This window comes from Battus philenor, unplaced genomic scaffold (assembly GCF_028537555.1).
Source record: "Battus philenor isolate CCGP_79_NKW_IND1 unplaced genomic scaffold, ilBatPhil1.0.hap1 SCAF_16, whole genome shotgun sequence".
In the NCBI taxonomy this organism is placed as follows: Eukaryota; Metazoa; Arthropoda; class Insecta; order Lepidoptera; family Papilionidae; genus Battus; species Battus philenor.
The window spans coordinates 1,551,294-1,574,298 of NW_027181678.1; positions in this window are offsets into that span (position 1 = coordinate 1,551,294).

Below are 23,005 nucleotides of genomic sequence, written 5' to 3' on the forward strand. Positions count from 1 at the left end.
GTGGGCATCGTGGAATGAAGACGTTTACCTTATTCTTTTAACATAACAGAAATAGACATTAAATGTATATATATGAAGACTAGTTGTCCCAAATAACTTTTTTATAGTTGGTTGGACTTTTTTTCTGTGGGTAACCGTGCACGGGATGCCCCTCTTCTCCGGGAGCAACGAAAGCCTTATCATACTACCATAGTTTCAACGGAGGAGGCCTAAACTCCTTAGAATATAGCTGCGATCTCCCACCAGTTATCATATACATATGTTTATGAAGTTTGTTGGTCTATTTTAATTAAAAAAGTAATAAATAATAGAGATCATTTAATTTATTGATTTAATACCTAAATAATGAACAACTATCACTAAAAAAAGGTTGTATATTTAATACACCGTAGGAGTGCTGATGTGATTAAATAAAGATATATAATCTGGCAAATTGATAGAAATTAAATAAAAATACGTGTTACTTACGATTTGTGTGGTACGAAATATCTAACATTTTTTTAACAGGTCTTTATTTATGATTATGAAATGAAATAAATTTTTTTAATATTTCTATTTAAATTCAACAGGACAATAAACTTTTGACAATACGCAATTTCAGAGAGTAAGAATATATTTATGTATTAATATATAAATTTATTACTTTTTTCCCTTGTGACGTCATAAATTGAGAACGATTTTGCCGATATCAGTAATCTTGTTTTTATAAGGAAAAAATGAAAATATAGAATTATATAGAAACTTGATAATTTTCAGAAAACTAATACCGTTGAACTCGGTTTGTTGCAATGTTCATTTCAAACTTCGTGCGAATGACTGACAGGTGCATCGTTCAATATATATTTAATTTAATGTCATCACTCTGAAATATATAACACTAATTCTTTTTTTGAATTTGAATACAACAGCTCTATATTTAAAAGATAGCTTATCTTGACGAGCCATCTGGTTGATAATATAAAAGAAAAAGAAGTCCAAACGTAAGGATAGATATTTCAATCGCCGCAGTCGTCGTTTAAGCCCACAGATGCCTACTACTGGACATGGACCTCTCCTGAAGATATCTATGATAGATATACCATAATCATCACGCTTAACAGGCGAATTGGCGATCGCAATGTAATATGGTACGCAGAGGGCGCTGCTGTTCATCCTCTGGAAACTTGTGAGAAATGGCAATCATATATAATTAACACGTTCACTGCGGGCCCAATTTTGAAGAACTTTCAGCTGGTGCGGCTGAGGTCGAATCAGCCTCAAGCTGAACTTCCTAGTAGTGCGGTTGAGGCCTTTTCTACCTCATGTTTCAATCATGTTTTTTACAATATTGAGTCAATGCTTCGCAGACATAAAGAAAGCTATATTTGTCTTTGTCATACCTCATATGGTTGAGTGTAAACAGCCGCCGCACTAGAGAGAAAACACGAGTTTTACGCGGCGCACCAGTGCAAAGTCTACCATGAGGCTGAATCGGCCTCAAGCCGCAGTGAACGTGTTAAAAGTGTGAAATATAAATTAGTAATCTGGGAATCGAACTAGTGACCTAGGATCGCAAGTCTCGATCCTCTACCGCTGGTCTACCACTGATCTCAATTATTTTCATCGCATTAACCATAAAGCTATATAAAGATAGTCTAGATAAGTTTCTTAGCCATAAAACAATTTAAATTATTTATTCCGCTTATTATTGATAGTACATCTTCTATATTTAACCTCGTTAAAGACAGGAAGTTATTATAAATCATCCTTTATACGATCGTGAACAATTCTACTGCAAGTACAGAGGTAAGTTTCTTATTATAAAAATAGTAAATAATACACCTAAAGTAACATTGTCAGTTCATTATTCATTTCTTATATATTAAATTCTATGATGAACTCAAAAGTTCTTTGCGTAAAGATATTTATAAAGAATAGAAATCAAATAAAAAAAAGCTAATTAAACGACTTTTAAGATTACTTTTTTTTCTTCTGTTCAGGCTATAGAAGCCCGTAGCTAGGCAAAGATTTCCACAAAAGACCGCCACGATGACAACTTTATCTTCGGCGTATCTAGTGGATAGAAGCCACTCAAAAACCTTTGGACCCTAACAGTAATCATACGGTTGATGTTTCACGCCCACTGCCATTTGAGACGTGGAATTCTAAAGGCTATGTGATTGACCTTTCTTCAACGAATCTCCTCATTTCTTACAATACTCCTATATACAAATGTATCCTTAGTTTATATGTAACGAACCTTCTTTATCTACTTGGGTTTAAGTAACTACAAACAGAGAAAAAAATTATGTAATTTCCATTTATTAGAACATGGAAGATTTGATTTAGGTTTAAATCACTGGCAACTTAATCTACAAAAACTGTTAACGCCATTAAGTCAGTGCCCAAGAAAAAAAAAACTAAAAATACTTTGACATTCTGGCTGTAAATAGACGCACATGTAAACGGTATTTTGTTAGAGATTTACTTGTTTAATTTTCCAAAACTAGAACAATATACAAAATCACACGCAAAGATTTACAACCAAAGTATATACTTGTCAGCGGATTTAAATGCACACAAAAACGGGTTAACCGGGAGCCACGTACTCGACCCGGGCGGGGACATCAGCCGACAGGGTTAAGGTTGTGATTACATTGATGAGAGGAGCGGAATTTATTTGATTAAATTAACACTACATAGAGTAATTTGTTATAAGTATAACAGTATTAAAGGTGTGAATATATATCTCGTTTGTCAACAGAAAGATTTTTAACACACCTATTTACCTAATAACCCTGCATAATATCTGATATCTGTTTTGAATATGAAATATGTATTTTTATATTGGAATCCGGGCAGTAGTAGTCCAAAGATAGAGGACTTGCGATCGTAGGTCGCGGGTTCAATTCCTCGGAAACAGTCTTTGTGTATTAATTATATAGGATTACAAGTTTCCAGAGGATGGGCAGTAACGTCCTCTGCATACCACACTATCACCAACCTCCCTGCCAAGAGTGGTGATTATTGTATATCCCCTTATTGATATCTTTGGGTGCAAATTATTGAAACACGACATATCATTAACGTCTATCAATACAAACCCTGCAGGGACAGGTAACAAACAATAATTAATGTTATTTTGAATTTTTAAAACGATTTTTATTATTTCCGAAACCAGTGACTTTTAGAAAGGTTGTACTGTATATATAGCACAAGAATTCATCTGTGTTTATGTTTATATTATCACAGTTGACATTAAATTTTAAAAAAAATGTGTATTTTAAATTGAAGGTAAGCATTATGTAAGAAAGTATGTTATTAATAGCAATAAGTATAAGTGAAAGAAACCTTTGTTTTGCGTGGGAAAAGGAATGACAATAGGCAATAGGAGTCATTATTTATTAATATTCATCCTTCCATAATATATTGGAGCAAGTAATTTTTACTTTATTTACAAATCATTAAATTTTCCTTTTGAAGTTAATTAATTTATTGTTGAGTAAGTTGAGTAAATAGATGTATGTTGCCAGTGATGACATATGGATCACCATAAAGCGGTCACCTAGAAAACAATGGAGAGGGCTATGCTCGGAAGAAGAAATAAATAAAATATTTAAAGTTCACTATGTACTCAGCCTTATCACGCGATCACGTACAATTCAGGTGCGTTACAAATCATATGTAAGACAGCGTTCACCGCGCTCGGCTCGCGAGTAGCGGACTGGTTGCAGGTTACTTTGATTTAGTCGGTGAGTTCGTTCTGAGTTTCCGCGCTTTGAGAAAACTAGAAACGGTATCTATGGGAATCGTTCGACCTATCCCCTCAGATGTTTCGTTTGAAACACGTGCGCCTTTATTGGGGTGTATATATATTGTGGTGGGGTGTATATACTCTGTGTTTGGCACTAATCGGTGTAACATAACACCTGAAGATGCCCCGTGGAGGGGTGAAACACGTGTTGAGTAATTTGGTGGTGGCGGTTGTGTGATTTGCATTGTTTGCCGCATACGTATTTATCAGCGGGCTGGCGGGCGGTGCATTTCATTGCACGACTACCACTGCATGTGCGGAAGTGGCTAAATATTGGTCCTTTTCTTACTATATATTTACCAACGTAACATCGAACAACGCCAATAGATGGCTCTGGTTGATTGTTGTACTATATCTTTTGGTACGGGTAGTCAGACCGGCAAGTGTAAAAATTGTAAGTGATACTAGTTGGATGCATCCGACTAAGTCTAGGTTTTACAGTCAGTCCAAGATTAGATCACCTCAAGGGGTCACCTTGATTTTCTTAGACTCTATATGGAGTCTACCTAAACGATTTAAGCTCTCGGCGACGATCCAATTTGGTGAAGCCATAGTACGTAGCTGTCTAAGATGTGACACATATGCATCAACACATAAGTGCATCGCATCGCTACCTTAAAAGAGGTTTTATGCTGATCACCTTCTGCATCCTGTCCTCTCAAAACCACGGATTCTAGAAAATCGCTTGGGCAGCAGTGTAGTCACCCAGAAACACCCTTATGATAAAAGTTTGACTATTTTTATGATTTAGCGTTCTCATTACGTCTACTGCTTTAGTAAGAAAAGGACCGATATTTAGCAACTTCCGCACATGCATTGGCAGTCGTGCAACAAAGTTCACCGCCCGCCATTCCGCTGATAAATGCGTATGCGGCAAACAATGCGAATTACACAACTGCCACCGTTAACTCATTCAACATGTATTTCACCCCTCCACGGGACATCTTCAGGAGTTATGTTACACCGGACCTTTTCTTACTTAGGATGGACTTCCGCAAGGTAACGCCTGCTTCTATTAAATACTGCTTTAGTCTCCAAAGATTTCAAGACCGACTCAAAGCGGTCTAAATCCAGCCTCTTCCGAAGACTTTATCCAGGTCGCCTATCCACCATGTAATTACGACTGGAATAGGCTGCTCCACCTTAATGTTTTTCATAACCAGACTGCGACATTTATATTTCTACTAGCTGATCCCGCAAACGTTGTTTTGCAAAAAAAATTAAAGTTTTTAATTAACAAATGTAAGATAAGGGTTGATCGTAGAGGGGTGAAAATTTTGGTTTGTATGTATTTTTGTATGTTGTATCATAATAAAATAAAAACCAAAAAAATTGTCTAAATAATTAAAAATAAAATTAAGGGGTGGACCACCCTTATCACTTAGGGGTATGGAAAATAGATAGTAACCGATTCTCAGACATACTGAATACGCATGTAAAATTTGGTAAAAATCGGTCAAGCCGTTTCGGAGGAGTTCAAGTTCGAACACCGTGACACGAGAATTTTATATATTAGATTTCCGAAACACTGTTTTATATATATGTAATATAAATAATAAAGCTATATATCCATCCATTATTAACATATCATCTAGTTTTTATATTCACTCTTAAAATTTTCGTATAAACTTGTTTTAAAATAATTGACAATTATAACTTAGGAGTCTTTAAGACAAGGTTGAATAGGTCTTTTAGGTAATCGCTTAAAATCAGAGATAGAGTTCAAAGGCATCGCCTATAAAGGATAAAAAGAAATTAAAGTTCCTATTTGTAATATAAAAAAGTGAAACATTTTTGCACTTACAATTCTCAGAGTTCTTCTGACGTCATAATGACGCAGTTAATTAATTAAAAACAAAAACAAATTCTTCTCATTGATAACTAATTGCATTTAAACGCTGTAACGCAGGCTTTATATGGGCGACAAAACAATTGAGATTCAAGCTAGAGCAAGGCATGAAGGGACCTCTAGACATCTACTTAATTAATGACCCTAGCAATCGACTGTGCTAGCGAATCAAAATGGAAGCAAAAAGAGGAGCACATACATTTTTATACTCGCACATCCACTTGAAAATATAATTTAGGAGAAACTTTTAAATAGATTAAATAGATTAAAACTGTTTCTCGAAATCGTCTTTTAAAAAAATATATATACCATACTGAGAAAATGTATTTCCTTAAGCGAGTCCATAATGAGGTATTGACATCCATTTACGTCGATTAATTGACAGTTAATAGATCTAGTTAAAATTCTCCATAGATATAATAATCTAAGGCCAAAGAAATAAGAGATATAATTAAAAGTAGGATCGCGAGTACCGCTTTGAGCCAATTGCCACTGTCATGCAATGGACCTATAGATTGTCAGACACACACAAACACACACACATGTGTGTATATATATATATATATATATATATATATATATATATACGCGACTGAGGTGTAAAATTGCGTAAATGTTGAAAAACTAATTAATGTAGAGTAGATATAATTACCCGAAAGAAACTAGGAAATCCACAGAAAAACAATTCATCCATATTGCTCAAAGAATTTTACGTCTAAATTAGTAATGACCGGAGCACATCGCTAGTGAAATAAGGCCTAAAGTTTCTGAACTAAAAGCCTGTAGACGCAGCGTGGCAGTTTCCCTCTAGTTAGATCGACGAGATGTCATCGTGGGGTCATGGTTGCCACTCGAAAAACCTTTCGTTCCCAATAGCAATAAGTTGTAAAAGCGATTTGCCTCACCAACTGCCACTTGAGACAAGTTATTCTTTGACCTAATTATAACCTACTAATTATTTTATCAACAGCAGAAATTAATTCTTTCAATATTATAACATAGCCATTTGTATTTTTAATATAGAAAGATATCTCTTTCATTCATTATATTATATTTTCTATTTCTGTGATGTCCTGTGTAGTATGACAAATACCCTGTGTTATCTTTGGTTAACCATTTATGAGTCGTAAATATATCATATGATTCATCTAAAGGACTACAAGCCATAAGAGTAGTCATTTTAATTAGATATAATACTGTGATGGAAAAGTAAGGTAAATTTGTTAAGAAAATGAAAATTCTTTATTTATTCTTCTATTATATAACACACTTTTTCGAACGCTTCTTGAAGTCCTCAAAACAGTTCGAATAGTCTTTTTCCGGTACAGCCTTCACGACCTTCTTCGATTCGATTCTATCTCCTCAGTTGTGTTAAAATGGCGTCCACTCATTAAATTTTTAAATTTACTGAACAGCCAGAAGTCACGAAATAAGCTAAATCAGTAATACATTGGTTGCTGAACGATATAAGTCTAGCTGTTGCCGGGTTTTTATACAATAAATTGAGCTATTTTGACACCAGTGGAGACTTGACGCGTTTCAAACACAAAACACTGTTCGAAATGGTTTGAGCTGAGCTTAATTATATTCCAACTTTTGACAAAAAACACTTGGCAAATGTTACAGATAGTCCTAATGCACAAAAGTTTTAAATGACAATTAAAACTTACTTTTTGATCACAGTAATTAAAAGTAATTTCATCATTAAAACATCAAAATATACTGTTACAATTACACAATATACTGTTACAAAATAAATTCAAATATACAATCAAATCAATATATACAACGCAAATTGAAATAAATACAGGATTTAAAATGAAAAAAAAATATCTTAACTTTATTTAAAAACCTTTAAAATATATAATGGATATATCAATTTCTTTTGAATAAATCATTTGATCATATGACAAAAACAAATGAAGATCGCGGTGTGTTGTAATACGTACGAAAATAGACAGTAAATTGTGATGATAATAAATTTATTATAGCTGAAAAATACATCAAGGTAAAAACCTAATAAGTGTGACGTCATGCTGCGTTTCCTTCGCCTATGGCGAACACTTTAGCAAGAAACGTTAAAGCAATGTTGACTTCATTAAATCCACTCAATGGGTGGTCAACTAAGTAATGAGATATACAACAGCCGAGCCAAGGCGACGGCGGCAAATGGGAGACAAATTAAACTCTAGCTTAGTAAAAAGAAGCAGAACGGTTTAAAATATCGTTTAGATTCTGCGAACAATTAAGTAAGAAAAAGACCAATATTTAGCCACTTCCGCACATGCAGTGGTAATCGTGCAATAAAGTGCACCGCCCACCAGCCCGCTGATAATGCGTATGCGGCAAACAATGCGAATCACACACCCGCCACCGCCAAATTACTCAACACGTGTTTCACCTCTTCACGGGACATCTTCAGGAGTTATGTTACACCGATTAGTTCCTAACACTAGAGTGCTAGCACTATTACCACTGCATGTGCGGAAGTGGCTAAATATTGGTCCTTTTCTTACTTAGGATGGACTTCCGCGAGGTAACGCCTGATTCCATTAAATATTTGCGAACAATGTTTCATTATTTTTTATTTAAAAATAGAACCTACTATGGCTTAGACCTTCTCGAAGAACAGCCTGCAATCCATCTTCCCCTGTTAGCATCTAGTGACTTCCAGTTCTAGACTTTAATCGAAACTATATCGTCACCCATCTAATGTGTAGCCTAAATAAAAAATAACTTATATTAATATTCGCTGAGCGAATGTTCGTTCGTTCGCGAGCGGCTAAATGATCCTTATCATACATTCAGTGCACGGAGTGATCTTTATGTCATCCGTTCTGTGACAGTCGCTAGCGCTTTGCAAAGTTGCTTTATACGATTCAAGTGGAAATAGTTTTATAAGTGATTTGCTAAATGTAATTAATAAAAAGCATTAAATAAAGTTTTCATTTTTCACTCGAGCAGAGGTAGAACGATCGTAGGTAACGGGTTTGATTTTCGGGATACAATCTTAAATAATTCATAATTTTTGATTTAATTATTAATAATTGCCACTTATCACAAGTTTTCATATGATGCAGCAGCGTTCGTCACGTCAAGCGTGGTGATCATAGTATATCTCTCATATATACGACTGAAAAGTGACAAGAGAGAGGAATATATCTTTAAAATAACTGAAGTGGGTATCAAAATTTGTCTCTATTCTGCTTTGTAAGGTGTTATAGTTGTGCAGAAGAAGCAGGAAGTAACAACACACGTTTTAAAAAAGTTTAACACAGATATAGCCTAAATTAAATCAAAATAATCAGGCGACATCACTGCCAAGGTTTTTTGTCATTTAAATATTCGTTTATTGAATAATAAGCCTTTTTTGTTATTTTAATACGCGTATTGAATTTAGTTAATGGTAGTCCAATACTAATTTGCGATATTTTATTAGAAAATCATATTCCGTTTATAACAAATGAATTAGATACTTTTTGCAGTCGAAACTTTGGTACTGTTAGTTTTCCATGGTGTCTTCTAAATGCACTATTGACGATAAAATATTATCATAAATATATTGGTGAGGCCACTGTAAGAATTTTGAACTTTTTGAATTGAACTTTTTGATTCGCGGCCCTAAGCCGTTAAAAGCTCGGATGGCTCTCTTTCGTGTAAGGCATTCTACTGTAGAGGTTATACTTGGAGGTGTGTTAAAAAAAGTCCAATAACAATAAATATCGTATTGTTTATACCATTACCGGCGCGTAGAATGTTGAAAGTTTCTCATTTCAGTTCACTATTCCAGTTCTAGGAGCCATCGCGCCGACTATGGCTTGCCATTTTCATTTGGACGTAAATAATTCAATAAAAAAAAAACATTTCCCGATCGTCCACTTGTCTTGAACTATCCCGTGGAGAATAATTCAATTTTTTCGTCGCGAAAAATTGTAAATTTAAATGGAAACTCATTAAGTATTTTGCTTCATCAAAATGCGCATATTCGAACGGCTCGTGCTTTTTTTGAAAGCTCACCCGTTGAAGGCGCATCCTTGGTATTAAAGACGAATTTAGTCAAATTGGGCGTTGCGATGAGGCATAACTCTCTGTTCAGTATTCCACTGACATATGTGCGACAATTTCATCAAACGGGGTCAGCAGAGTTTTTTTTTTTTTAAATCGACAATAATTAATACCTTTTCACTTCCTCCGCTTCACGTGATATATTATTACAATTAATAATTTATAAAGTGTGTTATTACTCGGTGTGGTGTCGAGATGACGGACCACCGTGAAGCTATAGCTTTATCGGCTACGCCGTTGCAATGTTAAGCTAAAATTATTTAAACTGTACGCGGCGATGATACTTTTTTACTTTGCCCGTCTCGGAGATAAGAGTTACGACTTTAATATTCACAACTTGAATATAAATCTGCGATTACCTTCACGATCGGTACAATACACACGTGATATCTCATCGGATGTTATGTGAGCACTGACGGTAAACAGTATACATTGTGTCCCATAAATCAACGTCAAGAAAATCTGATATTTTTTTCTTAAAAATTTTTGTTTTAAATTGAATATTCTTATAATTTTAAGTGGTCATGATTTAGCTAAAAATCTAATTCGTTTAGAAATCAGGCCGTCGGAGCAGTATGTAAACGGAACGCAAGTATTTTGAACACCAATTACGGGACCTTATTTACATTTTTACAATTTTTTTACGATTTCAAACCATACGACTGTTATGTATACATTTTAACTTTTAAATTTCTGTTAGTTTCTTTTGTATTTGTTATATAAAGTACTTGTAGTAAGTACATTGTACTTGTAAAAATAATATTTAACTCGTATTTATTGGGAAAGTATTTAAAATTATTATTTCTCAAGAGCACAAAGAATAGTTCCGAAACAAAGTGTGTTTTTGATGATGTGACCTACCCTTCCCGCGTCTAACGGCTTGTGGTCAGGAATATTTCAACAACAAGCAAATATTCGAGTTATGTCGGTTACCTTGGTTACCTTGGTTACCTGGTAGATTCCTAATTCGATCTTAAAATTATTTCGTACAATTATATCATATATTCAAATCGTAATCAATTCGATTGGTCAATGTTTTACAATAAACAAAATCGATTTCCACCATTGAATTCGTTCGCTAATCAACAGAGCATTGAACCCGAATCAATTAAAACGCAAAACCCCGCGCCGGGCTGCCATCATTCGTCATCGTAACTTATGTTCTGCATTCGGTTCTCATAAAAAGGAACAATGCGATTACTTTTAACGGTTGCATACAGGGATGGCCCGCATTATCGATAAAAAAATCGATTTTTTTTCGTTTTCCCTTACTTAATTTCTTCCAGTATCTCAAGTGACAAAACTATGAGAATCTAAGCATAAGTAACATCATTAGTTAAATCATTATGGACTGGACTATATATATTAATATATATGTATACAGGGTCACATATATATTTATTTGTGACCCTGATCTATCTCTAGGAGCCTGATCTAACCTTTTTCAGTGATTTGATGGAGATTTTAAACAGCATCTGATTCTCTCTCTCTTTTTCTGTTTCTACAGCCTTCTTTAACACTACTCTGTATTATTTTTGTCTACGTTCAAATAAAAATCATCGTTTTCATAGACCCATAGACTCATAATAAGACTCGTTGAAAGCAGCTTGCATTTAGCGATTTCGCCATTCCATAGCGTCCACTACAAAACTTTAAGACAACAGCGTCTGTCTGGTAATCTGTTGTATGTTACGTTTATTTCTATTTCAATCCGTCAACCCGTTCCCGATTTGATCTTGAAAATTATTATCAAAAAATCAAAATTTTTAACCACTTTATCCATTAATAAACAAGTAACTTAATATATTTAACAAAAATTAAAATAAATTTAAAAATATCGATAGTAATTTGGTTTACCGTATGTAATAAAGTACAACACTAAAAAATCAGTATAAATTTTTACACGAATATACATTTAATATTAATTAATCAAAGCATATTCGTGTATTGAAATAACTTTATTTTAAAATATACTTTTGTTAATATTTTATAATCTATTTTATTATGTATTAGCAAATTATGAAAACGATTTAGAATTGATATTTAGTGAACTTTAGAAATACTTAATATGTACATATCTCTTGAATTAAAACTTCAACATTTCCGTGGTTCTCACGGAAAAATGTCAATTAGAGATTTTCAATTTGGTTTTTATTAATTTGTAATAATCATAGAAGTAGACTAGATGCACCGACGGCATATTAAAGGTCAAGTTCAAGAAGAAAAAACAATAAGGTACTATTCTAGTTATACAGGATAATTAAGTATATAGGCGTGATATCTTTAAAGTGGCGAATGTTCATTTGTCAGCAAAATACTCTGGTCTAGATTTGTCGATATCATACTGTGTAGGTTCGTCGTGACATTTTACCCAACAAGTCCACTTGTACCGTTTCGCAACCACTGTACTCATCTGATTTGGTTTCGTACGACTTATGTCTACTCAACAAACTCAGACCAATGTAAGGACGCAGTTTTGATACGATTGAAGAGATAAAACTAAACCAGAGCTCTTGGAGGCTATACCGGAGAAAAGACTATTCCGACTGAATCTAGGACTCAAAAAAGTGTTCGCAAAAGTGATTTTATTGGTCGGGCATTACTTTGAATGTGATGAATTTTATTTAGAAGAAAGAATAAAGAATTTACATTTTAATAGAGAAATTAACCTTACTTTATGATCACCATATTATGTACACGATATCCTGAATAAAACTTTTACACTACAATAAGCTAATATTGATAAATTTTTACGCACGTACTGAACAGTGGAAACCAACCGATATAGGATTGAGAGTCGGTGCGATCGAACAATCTTATAATTCACACTTTGTTCATTAATTACACAAAATTGCCAATGCTCACAGACAAATTCCTAGATGATAAGCAGCTACATCCTCTGCGTACTGTATACCTGACTGATCGCAAACCCACCTACAAGGAACATGTTTCCCCAAATATATCAAAGGGGTATATACGATTATCACCACGCTTGGCAGACGGGTTAACCATCTGAATCTCTGGAAGCGGACGATCACAAGTTTTAGTTCTGTACAACTGGACTACCACTTTTCAATCGTTTTATATAAGGCAACGATATTTTAAATATTATTATCTCTTCGATGTTCTATTTCCAGAGGATGGGCAGCTGCGTTCTCTGTGTACCATAATACAATACTGCGATCACCTGGTATATCCTCTGCAGATATCATTGGTAGATGCCTTGCGGTGAAGGTCTTGCGGTGGAGGTCCTGGGCTGAAACGACAACTAGCAAATGCCACACAAATAACTAAAAAGAGAATTAAATAAAAATTCAAATCCACTGATAATTCATGAAGCTTTAATTTCAAAAGCACACATCGCATTCTTAAATATGAGCTTTCTCTTACGTTTTTGGTAGCAACCATTTGCGTATCATGTTTAAGCAACCTTTGTATTGTATGCAAAAATACGTTGATACGTAGACATTGTACGAAGTACTTATTCATGTCTACAGACACGAATGAACGTAAGTAGGGATTGATCTAGATATTAATATTACTTCTTATTCAATCAAATATTTATTTAGATTGTCTTTGATTGTAAATTTGAATTATATCATGTAAATATATACAAAGTTGAAGTGTACAGTGAACATGTTACAAAGCACGGAACAGATTGCCACTGGAGAGGTAAGGTTTTGGAGTGAAGCCCAGAAGTGGGGAAGACATTGGATGTATACCAACCTACCAATCCTATTCTAATCTGTGGAGAAGGCCTGTGTTCACTAATGGGCATGCTCCGGTGGGAACGAAGGAATGAATGGTCTGTGATAGTATTAAATGTATAAGACAATTTATCTCCACTATATAGGTAGATGCTTTAAATAAACAATAATGCGTTGTTTTGAAAACATAAAAACGACATTTAAAATTTATTATTCAAATTGTCGTTTCCTTTTAAAAGTTTATTCTGCAATATTTTACATTATCACTTTAACATCTCAAATACCAACTGCTTTACCGACCGGCGACCACAATGGACGCCATTATAATACCATTGTTAGCAGCGCCATCTATGAAGTGTCAATTTAAACAGTCACTGTTTTACCGACATTAAATAAGCGCGGCGCAATACAAAATAGATTTATTAAAGAAACTAGTATCTATACAAGTGTATTCGTAAAATTATTATAGTTTGAATTTTATTCATAGACCAGCTGTGCCCGCGAAATTATCCGCATGGAATACAAGAAAAATAATATTTAGTTTTAAAACACCAAACGTCCTACAATATTTTTTTTCTTTAAAAATTTCGATTAAAGCCTGCGTTAGAATACCATAATTATTTTAGTTTATTTATATGTTAACTGTGCCCGCGACTACATACGCGTGTAATTTAGCAAAAAAAAATAGTTTTTTTTTTTGTTTAATAAATTTACTGAAATAAAAGTATACTAAGTTACTCCTTATATCAGGTACCTGCTAGTATAAGTCCAACCATAATCGGTCCAGTCATTTGAGAGATTAGACGGAAAAAACTGACAGATAAAAATCAAATAGTGCTTTAGCGTGCGTAATGTATATATATTTATGTTCATGGAGTAAAAAGTTAGTTAGTTTTAATGTTACAAACAAATACTATATTTTTTTTGTCCGAGCCATTTCTTCGAAACTTTTAATTTTTTTTAAAAAAAGGTATAAAAATGTACCAACATTTTCAAAAATACTATTTATTCATATCATATGAATAAAAGTACAAGATATTTCTTTCAAATTAATGAATTAAAAAATAAAAATATTTATTTAACTTTTCCTTACTACTCCTACTTTTTAACTTATTCTTCTTTTCAGCCGATAGACGCAACCCAGCGACTTCCAGCGGCTTCAACTATATCGTCGCTCCACCAGTGGGGGCCTATTCACCCTGCGTCCACCAGCTAGTCGTCACCACTCAAGAAACTTTCGACCCCAACAGCTATCAGTTGCACGAGCGATGCGGAAATCTTGGTTCTTTTGCGGATCTCCAGTCAGTTGATCTACTCATTCGAGTTCGAGCCTTCTCCATTGCTCTCTGAGTGACCTTGAACTTCCTCATGAGGCCCTTCATATAACCACGTCTCGGATCCACATATCATCACCGGCAACACACATTAATCTAAGACCTCTTCTGAAGTCTTCAAACATTGCGGTATTTTGGATATGACCCATTCGAGTTGGATTCGACCAATTGTTTCAAGTTTATATATTTTAGATATATTTATCAGAAGAAAAATTGAACGTAAAAAAAACCCTCACGTGACTTGCAGCTGGGAGAAGAAAGATCCATATCAAATACTACATATGTCTTTCACTCTAATTTGATATGGATTTTTTTTCTTTTTCTCTTTCATTTTAGACCTGTAATCAATTACTCGGTATATTAGTGTGACAGATGTTTAAAACGAAATTCTCAATTATTTTAAGTTAAACACGTTAATTGAAATCAGTCAATACACGAACAGCTTCACGTGGAGTGATCATCGGAACACTTTCTCAAGCCCTTATTCGGGTTAAGCAAACACTTTGACGACGCAGCCGTTAGCTGTTTCACTTTCAAATACAATATTTGTCGTGAGCTGGTCGAGAGAAGTCTGTATTGTAATGTAAACATACGTGAGATGTGATGCAAATAAATTTTTATAGAACATTTTCGTGTAATATATTCTCTTGAGTTTACGCTTCGATTTCTTAACCAGGGCTTATTAACATGGGTGTTATGTGATAATACGTCTAGTTACTGTCATCACACTCGTCAAAAAATTACATTAATAAGTACGCGATGTCTAATCAACATATTTTGCCGCCTTAGCATTCAATAGATTTTTAATAATCGTAAATAAGCACACATATATTTAATGGAATCAGGCGTTACCTTGCGGAAGTCCATCGTAAGTAAGAAATGGACAAATATTTAGCCACTTCCGCACATGCAGTGGTAGTCGTGCAACAAAGTGCATCGCCCGCCAGCCCGCTGATAAATGCGTATGCCATAGTGCCAAACACAGAGTCGTAAATCATAGACACTCTGTGTTTGGCACTAATCGGTGTAACATAACTCCTGAAGATGCCCCGTGGAGGGGTGAAACACGTGTTGAGTGGTTTAACGGTGACGGTTGTGTAATTCGCATTGTTTGCCGCATACGCATTTATCGGCATCTGGCGAGCGATGCATTTGTTGCACGACTACCATGTGCGGAAGTGGCTAAATATTGGTCCTTTTCTTACTAAGAACACATATATCGTTCACAACTAAAATTTCTGCCTATGTGACAGCCGTAGATAGCGCACATTTCTTCTTTTAAGCCAATGAACGCGTACTGAAAGGCATAAGGCTTTCACAATGATTAGTCCTGCGCTGCCAGCATTCAGCTACATCCTGAAACCTAAACTGTATCGTCGGTCAACTTACGAAGCAGTTTATAAAATTTTAGTTAACTAAAACTCGAAATCAAAATGATATATGCAATAAGTATAAATTAAATGAAAAAATTTTGAGATCAAAAATAATCAATATAATGTCTACTACTAACTTTACACCACTAATAGAGTTCAAATGATTGAATCGAGGATAAACAATTGTTAATTATTCGTACCACTTGTGAACAAAAGGAACGCAGCAAAAATTCCAAAACCGCAACATTATTTAAAGAACAAGTGGCCGACACTTTGTCGCTAGAGACCGGCAGAATGCAAGTCGCCGATCGAAGCAGATAAATCCGTGTACGTAAGGCGGCTGGGAATTTACTAAAACAAAGAACAAGCCTAAGTGGTAGACCTATATTGGAACAAAGCCCATTTATTATCATGTTAATGGGAACAGCTAATTAACGAGGTGCGTGGAAATAGCGAGACCGCCCTGATCTCTCCCGGATAGCCTATTAGGTCTGGACGAGCGAAGATCGCGCTCTAGGCACAATACACTTGCTGCGGGTAATTTTAAAAAAGGAATATTATTTAACTTAAAATATATCATCGATCTCAAAAGACAATCTTTTTTATAATAACTATAGTGTTGGAGTAACATTACGTCATCGAAAAGGGGAATCCTACCGAAATATAATTCTTTATTTAAATCCATATTACAGCAGGAACGTTACGTCATTGTCAGCGGCTCATCGAAAAGGGGAATCTTACAGAAATATAACTCTACATTTACATCGGTATTACAGCAGCAACATTACGTCATCGTCAACGGCTCATCGAAAAGGGGAATCCCACAGAAATATAATTCTTCATTTACATCGCCATAAATACAGGCGAGGTTCGAATGAATATACTCACTTCTACTGCGGACTTCGTGTTGTTACTACCTCAGGAGGTGTTAGAATAAATCTCACAATAGTAATATAATTTATTACACATATTTTACTATAAGGTAATTTTTTATCAATGTTTTCCGAAATTATTTAGGTCAAGTAACCCTTTTTACAAAATCAGCCGATACTTTAAGATCGCATATTCTCACTACATTAATATTATCGTCGTTTTAACTGTAAGACGTCCATCGCTGCACATAAGCCTTCGTCAAAGAAAACCAAGTTTTTTGTGATTCCATTTTTTGAGGACTTCATTCTTCCCCCATCTTGGATTTACAATATCTACTTAATTATCTATTAGCATGCATTATTAATTGCTCACTCTTCTTTTGTCTATTTTAATAACTCTCGCTTATTCTTATTTTTTCCTCCTTAATAACTCTCACTCATTCTTATTTCTCTCCTTCTTATTATCTTTCATTTCTATTCAATCCTTTACCTTTCATACCTCACTTATTCCCTTCATTATTCCCCCTAGAATGCTGCTTTACATTTTCCAATTTATTTCACTTTTACTCATTTGAAATTTTGTTACATTGTAATTATTTATTTTACTTATATCATTTTTACTTATGTGTATATCAGAATATTAAGTCACTTAATTTACTTATCACATTGTATTACCTTTTTTCTTTCTCTACCATTACAGCATTCTGTAACCTTTTATTACTAATCCAGGTTGGTGAAATTGACGGGTTGGAAGCGGTCTACATCTATTGTCTACAACCTTAACAAGGTCCGTCTGTCCGCCTTGAGCGTGGACATCTTACGCTGGGCCTGCCAGTTCACGGTATCCACTATAGAACCTTCTTTATGCCCCCCTACCACCACTGACATTTCAACTTGCTAGACCGCCTGGTTATAAACATAGGTTGCATCACATTGCTAAATCGATCTCGTAGAGAAATCTTCAGTATCTCTCTAAATATCGATGACATTAAATCACCCAGATCTTTTCTTAACTCACGAAAGCTAACTTAGATCAGCTTTACCAAAATATCTAACCCCGATACAATTGTACCTCAAAACTCATACTCATCAGCTATATTATAAATAATATTAAATGAAATATATATGATATTAGATCACTGGATACTCGTTCGATTTATGGTGCTAGGTTTTGGTTTTAGGTAAATAAAAAATTTAATTATATTGTATGTTTGAGTTTAAAAAAAAACAGTATTTTATGATTAAAAAAGGACAGAAAAAAATTAATCAACCAGCCCACACTTTATTTTACATTTTGTCTTACGTATGATGCTAAAAAAATGACATAATATAACGAGTACATATTTAGAGTAAGCAGGATATAAAATATACTAAATATCCTAATATCAACATACAAACAAGTTATATGTTATCTATTCCGAATTACAACCACAAGGTCGTTTCAGGTGTAGCAAAAAAGCTTTTCAATTAGATCAATATATATTTCTTATTATTAAATAAAATACTAAGAAATAGCAATATAATCAACTAAAATCAAAATAGTTATTTTGTGCGTGTGTACAATAACCTTGATAATGTCTTTTGACCACCGATCAGTAGATGAGAAGGTGCTTAACCCGTAATTTATTCAGGAAACTTTCATGAATTAACAATAGAGATATTTGTAACTTGACGTCTACTGTAAGGTATAGGCCTCCCCCAAAGATATCTATGAGGAGATATACCAAGATAGCCACGCTTGGCAGGCGGGTTGGGGATCGCAGTGTGATATTCCATCCTCTGATAACTTGTGAGCAGTGGCAATCTATATCCTGATAATCGAACCGGCGTCCTTCGATTTTAATATCAGTCCTCTACCGCTAGTCTATAATAGATATTTAATATATTAGCCATAAACTGCCCTCTCCTTTATATCTTTCATTTCAAACCAAAAGATCGCACCGAGCTATAAAAACACATGTTGTATCATCTCTGAATATATATTTTTATTTTGGTGTACAATAAAAGGAAATAAATATCTCACTTTTCTTTGTTTATGTCATTCTTTCACGTGTAAACTTTATAATAACGACGTTATTTTTTTTTTAATTGCAATACTTTAAGGCATATCTTCAATGCACCTCGGATGCCTACAAGGCAGACGACACACAACATGGTATTTTAAAGCACACACTACGATCGTATCTCATGTTATTTATTCATACTATTATCTAAATCTGTCCTCCTTACGGGCGCGATAGAATAACCACGGTAACTCGAATTAATTGTTTATTTAAACTAATTCGGAATGTATTTAATGAAGCGATTAACAATATTAATGATATTGAGCAGGTATAGTTTGATTAGAAAATCAAAGTAATACTAAGGTTTGTAGATGAAGTTACAGATAAGTTTTTATACGACGTAATGAGATATTATAGGTGTTTGTGTACACTTTAAGATGCAGTTAACAAAACAATTTTACTAATGGTTATGACTGTGATTTTTTTTTAAAACTTATTATTACGTTATATTTATTTTTTGTTATATTGTACTACATCTCCAAAGCCCTGTTCAAGTTTGTTTTTGTGTTTATATATATATATATATATATATATATATATATATATATATATATATATATATATATATATATATATATATATATATATATATAATACGTTTACAGCCACATTAGAGATAATAAAATAGCTATTATTGTATAAAAATATAAATTACAATAAATAGTCAAAAGTAGATAAAATCAAAAACTGTGATAATATAGCAAACTTAAGTCTAGAAACGAAGATGAGAGAAGGAAGGTGAGACATGGGAAATGATTTGAACGTGAAGAAAGATAGAGATTGTGAAGGACAGTAGGAAATTATAATATAATAGATTGTAAAAGATGAGAGAAGAAAGTGAAATAAAAGTATAAAATGAAAATAAATATTTACCCGGGTTATAATGTCCCTGCATTACTCATATCGGGAGGTAACGACAGGTCCTTAATAAGGAAGGCTATTAAAAAGAAACCAGATTACTGTAGTAAGGTATTACAAAATTGTCCAGCACATTGGCAAGTTGACCGACCACAAGGTGGATAGATAATCTTAAAAAGGTCGTTGGAAGACGCTGGATGCAAGCCTGAACTAGAGATCTAAAGAAGCAAGTCATCAATACATTTCTGAAAATTTCCTGTAAAATTTCAAAAGGGCCTTTTCGAAGTGGTTAGCATTTAGCTTCTTTCGAAGACTACACGCTTGTCAGTCCACACTGTATAAAAATATCGTATAGACGAAAACAATTATAGCATTATTTCAGGTAAAAGATGTCCACTAGTGGACATTCTTCCTCTATAGATCTACAATATTATTGATTTGATACGGCTAGCCTTCAGCATCATTCGACGACTGACAAGCTTATCTGTGAAACTTTAGGAAAAAAAAAAAAACTTTAGTCCTAGGCTGCGCATGTCGGCCTGTGTTTTCACTTGCTTCATTTAAGGCTTTAGCATTAATAAAATTATACTAGACTCGTATGATTAAACAATCACGAAGATTGGACAAGTGTCGAGCAAAAAGGTAAAACAATTTCAATTAAAAAAAAAACTTAACGTGATTTTAACACAAACGCAATTAGAAGTGAACTAACCTTAGTTTAAGCCTGCAAGGGTGATTTACAACATAGCCTTTAGGTATTTAAGCTTGATTACCAAAATGGCCGGCCCGTCTTTATTGCATCCATAATTTTTTCGTATCGTTTCGAGATCGGCCTTTTTAAAATGACAATAATTGCTCCCACTGTCGACGCGTACGATTTTAGATCTTATCTTCTTTGTGTTACTATTACAAAAGGTACGTTTTAAGTAGACGTTACTTAATTTTTTAAAATTCCAAATAATATAAAGATAACTAGCTGTTCCTGCAAACGTTGTTTTGCAAAAAAAATAGGGTTTTAATTAACAAAAAAAATAAGGATTGATCGTAGAGGGGTGAAAATTTAAGGTTGTATGTATTTTTGTATACTGTATCATAATAAAATAAAAACCAAAAAAATTGTCTAAAAATAAAAAAAAATAATTTAGGGGTGGACCACCCTTATCACTTAGGGATATGAAAAATAGATAGTAGCCGATTCTCAGATCTACTGAATACGCATATAAAATTTGGTAAAAATCGGTCAAGCCGTTTAGGAGGAGTTCAAGTTCGAACACCGTGACACGAGAATTTTATATAAAGATAATTTATTTTTCTTAGCTGCCAGTTCGAAACGTTCTAAAATGCTAAAAAATGTGCATTAGTAGCCCTGTGAACTAAAACTAAAACTTTCGATCATAGATCACTAGTTCAATTCCTGAGATACAATCTTATGTAATTCACACTTTGCGCATTAATTATATAGGATCGGCACTGTTCAGAAATAAGTTTCGTTAATGGATTATTGTTGCCCAAACGATATTTGCAGATTACGCAGGTGGTGGTAGGTCACAGAGTGCGTATAGCCCAAGACTTCTTATAAAGCAGTGAACTTCGAAGGCTCTCCCAGGAGCTTAAACTTGAGCATATACAGGATTGGAAAGCCATCGAACTCTTAGATCGCTTCGCTGAAGGCTAAATATCTTTGGTGGAGTGCTGCCTTGCTGTGAAAGTCTGTGCTGAAGAGAATAAACTCTATAAAACTGATCATAAATCATAATCAGATTAAGATCAATACTGGATTGAAGTCTTCTGTATATATATATATATATGTTTCGTTCGTTTTTTGTTTTTAAGACACTTAACTGTTCCAAAATCGAATCTTAATACACTTGTAACGATGTTTTTATGTCAATAATATATCTCAGCCAATCCGTGATGGCTAATATTGCACTAAGCCAATAATTTATACGAATAATGTATACGTTGTATCCAGATAACTTATTTATAGCTTCTATATAGCCTTCAATATAATCTAAAAACATTTTTTTCGCGACTTCTGTTTGTATACCACATAAAAGGTTTTTTTTAGATTTTAAAAACTTTTTTACTTTTTAATTATGAGTTGAGGGAGCATTGAAGAGAACTATGGTCGGAGTTTCGCTGCGAAATCGAATCAGAAATCAAAAGTATTTAATGGAATCAGGGGTTACCTGGCGGAAGTCCATCCTAAGTAAGAAAAAGACCAATATTTTGCCACTTCTGCACATATAGTCGTGAGTCGTAGTAGAGTCAAACTCTGTGTTTGGCACTAATCGGTGTAACATAACTCCTGAAGATGCCCCGTGGAGGGATGAAACACATGTTGAGTGATTTGACGGTGGCAGTTGCGTAGTTCGCATTGTTTGCCGCATACGCATTTATCAACGGGCTGGCGAGCGGTGCACTTTGTTGTACGACTACCACTGCATGTGCGGGAGTGGCTAAATATTGATCTTTTTCTTACTTAGAAATCAAAAGATCCGCAGAAGAACCAAGATCGATAGTAGCTCGAAGAATAGCACGTATGAAATGGCAGTGGACGAATCATATCGCTCAAGCAACATTTGGCCGTTGGAATCGTAAGTTTCTCGAGTGGCGATTTGACATCTGTCTGTACTGATTTTAAGCGATGAAGAGGTATACAAGGTAATATGCTTGCATAAAAGAAATCTATTCACTATTGTCTTGAATATTCTGCCTAATGTAAGGTATAGGATTCCTCCAAAGATCGCCACTTTGACCAGTCTTGCACTGTTCGCATTCATTGACTTTAAGTCCACTTACCAAAGCCGCGTCTACGGTCTCATGGTCACTGCCACTTGAGAGGTTATGGCCACTTGAGAAATTTTTGGGGCGCATAAATCGTCGCCTGCTCTAAAGAAGTTCCAAATGAGAATTCTTCGAATGAAGTCGTTTACTTTGATTCTTCTCCGGATCTCTTAATATTCATTGCGTTAGGAGATCTGAAAGACCCCTAGATCTCTGTTTTAAGCGACAAAATCGTGTTACACTATGGAGCAGAAGCCATGTTTTAAGTTCCTTGTATATGATTGAATTTGATTCAGCGGCATAG